Here is a 9,951-nt window from a genome sequence, read left to right as displayed (position 1 = left end):
GCTCATCCAGAGCTTTCACGAGAGACAGGATTCCTGTGAGGCAGAGACAAGGAAGAGTTAGAATCTGATCTCACACTTGAGATAACGAAGATTCTTCAGTAACAGAGGCGGCGTGGAATCAAGGACAGGCAGGAGCTTATAAAAGAGAGGTCTTCTGAATAGAGGATTAGGAACAGGTGTGCAGGAAGGTTCCAGCTCCAGAAGACCCACAGCACATCCTGCTGGAGACAGAGGGTACACTCCAGATCCCCACAGTAACTCCAACCCTAAGGGAAAAACAAAGAGAGCAGAAAAGGATCCTCGGCGCCCTCTGGTGGGCAAGCCTGAGGATCCCAACAAATTCTTTAGATACAGCAATATGATGCCTTTAGTTTTTTCAGCCTACTTCATGTTGTTAGGGAGGTTATTTGTGAGTGTTTAGACCATACATGCGCAGAAATAACGTAAATGAACTCACCTTCCAAGGTAAAAGGTAGTTATTCCCTCTTCATTTATAATTTTACAAAGTGGGTGCTTAATTTGTCTTAAAGAACCAGATTAGTTTGAGCAACATTTTCTGCCTTGCAAATAAAATCAGAATTTTGCAGCTACATTTTTTATATACCTGGGTTTTCAATGTGTTACATTGAAGATCTGAAACATTTAAGCGTCACGCAAAAGGAGGAGAAAAAAAAACACTTTATCACAAAACTCTAAAATCTGATGTCAGTCTTGGGTGTGAATCTGTCCCTCAGTGTTGCCTTAGGGACAGACTGTTTATTTTTTCCCACAGGATTAAATTCTCAGCCAACACCATCTCTTGCTAATTAGATCACTGTGATGGTTCATGTATTTAAATGATCTGTATACATTAGATAAAAACAAAAGTCAGAACAAATGCATTGACTTAAGAACATTTTTTATAGAATTCTATAAAAAAATACTTAATAGAGTGAGGTAAAGCTCTTAAAAGTTTAATTAAATACCAAGGGTTTTTTTCACAGCTTTTCTTTTGTAGTAATGCAACTTCTGAGGGGATATCATCCATCCTTCCCAATAACCTTGTAATGGCTCTTATTTTGACAAAATCTCACAAATATGAGACTGAAATCGTTCTCTTTGAGATCTGTGATGCGGATAATTTGCACTATCCTCCAACAAAAGCACAAAATGTGGCTGTAAGAGATGTGACTGCTGTTATTACAAGTGAAGAGTCAACAATGTGAAGCCGACTACTGCCCAGGGATATTTGAACATTGAGTAACTCAACCATCTGCTTCCTAGCTAAATCTCTCTCTTTTGCCTTTTTCTCCTTTCACACGGACACACACACACAACCTTTCTTCAAGACCACTGTTCCTCTGGGAGCATGTGCAATGCAGCTATCCAACACTAATTCTACTGCTTCTGCTCACTATAATCCAATCTGCTCTATTGGGGTAAGACACGACGGGGCAAACAGTAAAGAATTCCCAGAAACAAATAAACAACTACACTGCTGCTTGTGTGCCTGGGATATCATTGCAAGAAGATGGGATTTGAATCTAGTTTGACCAAATAGATGTGTGCAGTCTCATCTCTTCCTACATAAAATCAATCACTCTGTGCCCAATTTCTATCAAATCTACTTAGATAACAAAACTTACTAGTTTAAACTAGCTAAAACAAAACTAACGATTGGGAAAACTCCTCTTTGGTGCACCACTCCAGAGATTTAAGAGAGTAATCTTTTTAAAATTCAGTCTGCTCCACTTCCAGCGAAGGATTCTGAATATTTTACCCTCCACAAATGAGAGCTCAGTGCTGAATTCCTTGATGGCAGTGATCATGACACGGTAATTAGTGAGATGGCTACGTGATGATGATAGTTATCATTTTGCCTTCATTAAAGGCTGTCAATCCCAGTTCATTTGGAGCTATTGAAAATTATGAAGGAAAACAAAATCCTCCATGGACTATTTGTTCATGCATGAAATAACAACTCTTAATCAATTAAAAAAAAAATAGGCAACATCTAGTGTTTGGTAGTGACTGCATATGGAATGTTATTCATTAGGATTACACTCTCTTCCCAAACCAAACTTGGCAGTGAAGGAATTCAGGTAATGTGATCTTGATATTTTTTTGTCTAACCATAAAAAGATAGGGAAACAGCATTCTTTAATGTCATGATACTGCCAAAATTATCTCATATTTAACATGTTTCGATTTCCTTATTTTCCTTATTTTACTTACTTTCCAAACAGGGGTTTCAGCCAAACCGGAACAGTGTGATAGAAACATGTATTTATTGTACGGCTTTAAGCTTACTCATTAGACTGCCTTAATCAAATAAAGTCACCTACACATGCTTCTCCTTTATGAACTGAGATACCAGATTTTCATCTAATTCCTTAATTTCATTACATAGAAATATGTAATCATACTGCTATCCAGCTTCCTTACAGAATAGAGTGTTGCAAAATCTGGCTAGTGCTCACAAAGTATTACCATGTGTCTTTGAGTTGTCTTTTATTTTTTTTTACTTTGCAAGAGTGGAGAAACCCCCATGATCCACCTTTTTAAAAGCTTCTAAAGATTTGCAATATTTTTGCCAACAGAAAGGGTACTTCTAGAGGAGTACTGAAATGCCCATCCAGGCTATCCATATTAACATCCATCATGGATAATGGTTTATTTAATTTGTCTAATAATGGTCTTTTTTTTACTTTATCTGATTGACTCACTACTCACTGCCGCCCACATATACTGTACTGTATTATTTGAAAAATCCTCCCATGAAGGTGTTGCCCAGAGAATGTGCTGGAGGGGCAGTTGAGGACCAGTACCAGTCCCACTTGTGACTGCCAGCAGCACACTGGCATTAACAGCGACCCAAACATGGTGAGAAGAGCAGTTCCAGTGATGATAGTATTTCCTACCTCTGTCTTATTATGTAATTCCCTGACTTTTATCAGCACTAGACAACTTTGAGGAGGGAGGTAGTAACCCTGCAACACAAAACAACTACAAATGTGCAGACTGCTTAACGGCATGCGTGACTTCCCCCTTTCCCCATTTGTTCTAAAGACGGAATTCTATGAAACTAAATTTCCCCAAGAGACTGGACATCATTGCAAATTATGGATGGTTGATGTGACACCTTCCTGCTGGGGGATGCAGGAATATTGTACAAAACCGATTTTTGAAGTGATGGACCAAATGCAAGAAATTTGTTCTTAAATTATTCCTACGAATGAATTAGGAGAATATGTCCCAGTCACAATTTTTCTGCATTTTCTTATCCTCTCTCATGTACAAACTAATTTTGTGAGTATTCCAGACTTAATGTTGCACAGTCACCTTTACAGGCCTAGATTTAACCTAAATGACTACATTAGTTGTTTCTTAGAAGCAATTGTCCATTTTATTTGGCTACATCATTACATAAATAAAATCTTTATTAGTTGATGACAGAACTATTGGACACTTGGAACTGAGGACACTTTTTGATTTATTGTCTATTCATTCTATTCAAAAGAAAGATCATTTAGAGATGAAACTACTATTGACATACCATCAGGAACAGAAAACAGATAGAAAATTCAGCAACACATGCAATGTTTCTCTCCATGGTGGCTCATTAGCTTTGTTATCACACAAAATGTGGAATCTTTGTGTTTGGCTCTGTCTGAATTAATCAAATTAGCGTTTTTTCATGAAGATTTTAATGTTTATGCATTGTATGAAAGGGTGTGATGAAAGGATGACAGATGTCTGGAGTTGTACAGTAAACGTGTGCCTATGTATTAAAAGAAGATTTTGCATAATGTTGTTGTTAGCTGATGCATCATCAAGCATTTACATTGGACCCCCATCAGTAGTTTCCTTTGACTGTTTTTGGATCAAATGCTTTTTTTTTTTTTTTTACACTTTTAGTTTTCTTTTCTTTTATTTCTGATTTTATTTTTACTTCTGTAAAGCTCTATGCAACAAAATTTCGGTTTGTATGCACTCTGTGTATACAAACTGAAAATAAAGTTTGTCTAAGTCAAAGTCTAAGTCTAAAAAGCACAGCCACAGCGTTTACAGCTCTTGTAATTTATTCTCCACTTCTTGGCTTTTACTGGTCCTTTAATTCTGCTGCTCAGCTCTCAGTCAGCAGATCTCCAACCTTTAAAGTTTGTCTTCTTCGTCTTCAATGTCATTTCTATGAATGGAAACCTTGTGACAGGGCTGGCCAGTTGTAGCTTTCACACATAGGTGTATGTAGCCTTACATGGAACTATTTCTGCAATAATGCAAATTTGCAGTTTCAGTAAAGCCTGCTCACTTATGCACAGTTGGTATTATATCTGGTTCATGAAGGTCATTTAGTTCATTTTCTGAAGTTAAGAACCTTTGTTGAATCTGATGTGGCACGTTCATAAAAAAAAAAAATCTATACTTAAATGTTTAGATTTAAATAAATATATATATATTTTTCCTTTTATCTGTGTATTTTATATCATGGAAATAGGTTATAATTACTGCACTCACACTGACTTTGATGTTTTTCTCAAATCACCTGAAATGATTATATTTTGTGTTATCCCCGCATAGCCAAAGATTTTACTGAACATTGAAGTAATTACTTATTATTAGCGTAATTCTTGTTTTTTCATGCACATGTGCAAAAAGGAAACCAAACACTAATTTTGATTTTCACTGCATTTAGTTATATTGAGATATTGAGGTACCAGCTGTTCCTTAAGGTTGTTAATTCACTTTCTTTTAAGCAAATAATATAATATGAAACATTTCCGAATAAGTCGAAAATTGTTTGGCATCACAGAAATATGATTTACAGACTTTATAAAAATTAATCGCCCTTGTCTTTTCTATTTTTTTAAATCTACCTTTATAGAACAAACATAAAAGAAAACTTCTGATTTTTTGTTTATATACTGCTAATAAACAGACAGGACTACAAAAGAGTGCATTGTAAGATAATTTCAACTGATCCATGTTGCATGTTTGGTTTCAGAAGTGGTTTCTGCAACAGGAAATTCAGTGTTGCACCTTATTAAGTTGAGGAACCCTATATCTTCATCATGATGATAACAGTCTGTATTCATTAATCAAGGTATGTCAGGGTTAGATTCAATGATGTTAGTTTATTTTCTATATCTATGTGAAAAGTTCCAGATTGAAATCAAATGCCTGCAAAAATAAGACAAAAACATTCCTGTACTTGCTATATTCAAGGCTTTACTAAATCTGCCCTTTAGATACTACAATTAAGTGGCTTGCTGGTTATATTTTCATTTGTAGCCTCCTGCATGCTTCTCCTTCACTCCCCTCCCTTGAAAACTGAAGTTGTGCAGTAAGCAGATTCCTGAAAAGCAAATACGAGAGAAATACCTCCAAGGATTAGTAACTAATCCAAGCTTTGGTGTAGGAGGCTCTGGACTCTGCCTCCTGTCCTTCAGAAAACAGACAGCTCTGTAGGCAGGGTCACCACTAATGGATCAGGGTGTTAGAAGTTTACAAGGAAGAGGGATAGGGATGCTTGTTAGAAGGCTGAGGGAGTATCAGCTGCCGATGTTTGTTAGTATGGATTGGATGAGGTTGGACTGCAAGTAAAAAAAGAGTAGCTGCCTAATTCTCTGTGTTAGAGTTAACAAATAAGTTGATATACGATAAAGAGAATTCTCTATTCTTCCAGAGAGTAAAATGCAGCAGTTATTTTAATCTTTGAGGTATTTACTGAACACTGTTAGACACTGAATTATTTGGTAGTGCAATTATTCTGAAAGAAAATTGACCATTTTTCTTTTGATTAATATAATTAATAAAAATTAATTTGACAAAATTATTATATTGACACTATACAGGCTACTACCCTGGGTAGTAGCCTATGATGGTGTTGCAAACCCATTGTTACTAGCATTCTCATTTAAACCTTCACTAAATTATCTAGGCATAAACTTTTAACTGCTAAGCTAAGATAGCATTTGTTTCAAGATTGTCAAACATGATTCTATAAATGTTGAAATTTTTCCCAACGTTTTCAGGGAAAAATGAGGTACAAAGTCAAACAATGTGTTATACATTATGCCATACCATGTAAAAAAACATCAGTGTTTTGTTACATTCTCAGTGCACCAACATTTTTTTATATTTTTTAACTTTGTTTGATAATAATAATAAGGCTCAAATGGTACTCTAAAAGACACAAGATTTATAAGTCAAAGCCAAATATTTTTTAAACAACATGCCCAGTTATGATGATGTAGACTGTGCAGGATGATGAAACTCAGATAAGGATATAAGGGATCATGTTAAATTTAAGGACTAAAGCCAATTTGTCATGTGATTATAAGTAAATAAATAAATAAATATACTTACCCTGACTGACTTGTGTTTAATTGGGCTTTTGGGATTGATTGCTGTGCAGCGTTCTGAATCTGTTCTCTGGAGCGATCCTGACATTTGGGAACCTTGTTGTTCCAGGACTTTGAGCCTAGGAAATGTCAGCCTCCATCCACTTCAATCGGTTCTGCCTGACTTATAATGTACATCTTGTCTACCCATCACCGTTAAGCCATTTTCAGACCATTTCTTGTTTTATCAGTACAGTATCTATAAGCAACAGCATGCAGCTGCATGGATTTATGCCATCCTTAAAATTGTATTTCTCATAGTTTGACAGAAGCATTTAACTGTCTTAGAAAAACATTAAGTTGTGGTGTCATACATTACGTTTTTACTAATAGATTTATCTAGCTTATAATACTTTGTGTTACACAGGCAGAGCAAACAAAACAAACAAAAGACAAAAAATTAAGAACGGATTTGTTTGCTATAAATACAGCTTTTGTAACAATAATTTCTGCTTTTGGCAAAAGGTTTTTATTTGCTAATCTATGTTACATTAATTATTTTATTTTTTTATAAACATTGATTGAGCTGTTATTATTCTGAAGACATATTCTAACTAAAACAAAATACCTTTTTTAGTGCACACTATATAGGAACAGTCTGCTTTGTTTGGTTTCCTTTAAACTGGGAATACAAATCTTTTAAACTGGGAATACAAATCCTTTTAATAATAAATAATACGTTGTTTAATTTCTACCAACACACAGTCCCCTTGGTCCGAGCATTGTGATTTGGCACACAAATAATTTCCCCTATGCCTTGCTGCTGTATGATACTTACTTACATGCCAGTCAGAATCTTGAATCATTTCAAGTCTTGTCTTCTCCTAAATGATTCACCAATCATCAGTTGCTCTCTCTTTGCAAATAATTATTTGATTGATGTGTCAAGACAGGGAGAAGAATATGTAGAAAATCTTGTTGTACCAGAACCTTTAGATTTCTTTACTGATATTGCTACTCATATTTCACTATTTTTGTCAACCTATGTGTAAGTTAAGTAGGGAGCTTATTAGTATGTGTACCATACAGGGCTTTTATTCAAAAATACAATTGAATCCATTAGATTTTGTTTTGTATACACAGAGTGTATACAAAACAAAATTTATTTTATTACAGCTTTCAGACAGTGAATGAGCAGGAGCTTAGCAGTGAAAATAACATTTCCATTTCATAAAAAGCAGCAGTGATCAAGTGTTACAAATGTAAAGTTCATGAAGATGTCATGTTCTGTAAGTGTTAAGTTATGTGTTTTTTTTAATCTATGTTCAGTTTTCTCAGCGTTTTATTATATTTTTTGCATTTGCTGTTGCCATATAGGTTCTTTTCCTTATGCTCCCAATTGAAGGGTGTTTTAGTTAATTTTCTCATGTTTTTACTGATGATCCCATTTAGTCATACCATTGTTGACTCACTTATATCATCCCTGTTGTTTTGGATGGGTTCTGTTAGTGGCTTCACACCAACAAGCTCTGTATTAGCTTTATCCATTCATAAAATGTGCCACATTTTAACCCAGTCATGGATCAGCTCCCTATTTGGAAAGAGTACCGTATCCACTTCACTCTTCATGTGTCTGAGCTCTCTGTCTGGCTTATCTGGATTTTAGAAATTGATGCATATTGGCCCATTACTAACAGACTCTATCCGCACTTCTGACAGACAAAGCAGGGGGGCTGTCTGTCATGCCACAGCTCCACTCGACCCATAGGGTTTTTGCATTGATTAGAATGGTTTCTATTTGTGACGGGATGGACTATGCACAGATGATTGAGATTGTGTGAATAAGAGGGTCAATCATTTTCCATTAGCCAGAGCCATCTCCTAATCAGATTCCATTCAATTGTATTAACTAATTTCTTGCCCTGGTTTTGCCATTATTCAACCCAGGTGTTGCCAACCAGCCCTCCAGAGCTACTGATCTGCAGTTTATATCCCTGCTCCTGCAAACCTCAATCAAACCAGTGACTCATTACCCAGCCTTTGCCAAACTTGCTGGCATGCCCAAAAGATAAATATTTATTTGATTCAGCTCTGTTGGAGCAGAGATGTACAGTACATAAATGTTATAGGGCAGTAGCTCTTGGGACCTGGAGTTGGAGAACCTTGATTTAAGCCTTTAATTGGTTCTTTTTTTTTTTCAGTGGGTTCTCTTGTTGGATGTATATCTCCATGCCAAGTTTCTGTTCTGTAATTTTTGGTCAACATCTCAATTAAATCCCTCAATTTTTAATGCTACCTTTGTCACGGCCTTGATTATGTTATGTTTTACTTTGCTCCATGTTTTCTAGTTTTATTGGTTTAATTCCTATTTTGTTGTATTTTCTGGATATATTTCAGTTTTAAGGTTTTTATTTGTTTCCCTCTGTTGCCCTCTTGTGATGGTATCCTTTTCCCTAGCTCCTTACTTTGCTGCTCTTTTCACACCTGCTCCCAATCTGCTTGTTAGTCCTCTCTTTGTTCAGTTTCCTATAAATACACTCCTTGTGCAGTTCCTCAGTGCTGGTTCCTCGTCTTACTTCACTTTACCTCGTCTCACCTCGTCTTACCCTGGCTCTTCGTGACTGTTTTCACCTGATGTCTTCATGGTTATGGTTTGTTTTACATTTTATATTTTGATTTTTGGATTCCTGCCTCTGTTACCTGTGTTTATTCAATAAAATAACTACAACAACTCACTCCTGCCTCTCATCCTCTGCATTTCGCACAAAAACCTCAAATCAAATCGTGACAGCCTTGAGGTGTACTGTACCTCTTAATCTTTTTTTCAAAACCTCAATCACAGAAGCATGGCACTTTGTGTCAACAGAACTTTGAAATTCAATTTTTCACCTTAGAATTTTTATGTTTATTTTTATGATCAATTTTAAGATCAGTTTTGACAGCATTTTATCTTCAAATACAACCATGATGGTACTTTACAGTCTTTCTGGTTCTACTTTTGAATCATGAAGGTGTTGCAAAACAAAATAAACAGATCCATCCATCTATTCATCTAGCACGCTTATCCTAAGTGGGGTCGCGAGGGGTGCTGCTGCCTATCTACAGCAGTCAATGGGCGAGAGGTGGGGTACACCCTGGACAGGTCGCCAGTCCATCGTAGGGCAACACAGAGACAAAAAAACATTCACACACACACCTAAGGAGAATTTAGAGAAGCCAATTAACCTAACAGTCATGTTTTCGGACCGTTGGAGAAAGCCGGAGTACCCGGAGAGAACCCACGCATGCTCAGGGAGAACATGCAAACTCCATGTAGAAAGACCCCGGGTCGGGAATCGAAGCCAGAACCTTCTTGCTGCAAGACAGCAGTGCTACCCACTGCGCCACTGAGCAGCCCATAAGAGATCTATAAAGGGAAAATATTTTTTTGTTTTGTTCTTTTTTATGGCATTGCATATAAAGCATATATATATAGCATGTCACGGACAGTTTAACTATTGGTTTTGATATTGAAATATATGATTTCATTGTTGACATCTAATTTGCCCTTTTGCAAGTTTGAATATTGCATGACTGCAACAACACCTTTGAGTGCTACACAAAAACCATCATATAGATCTTCATAATC

Source organism: Cyprinodon tularosa, unplaced genomic scaffold, assembly GCF_016077235.1.
Source record: "Cyprinodon tularosa strain WSP-4 unplaced genomic scaffold, ASM1607723v1 ctg543, whole genome shotgun sequence".
In the NCBI taxonomy this organism is placed as follows: Eukaryota; Metazoa; Chordata; class Actinopteri; order Cyprinodontiformes; family Cyprinodontidae; genus Cyprinodon; species Cyprinodon tularosa.
The sequence above is the reverse complement of the archived record's forward strand: the minus strand, read 5'-3'. Positions refer to the sequence as shown.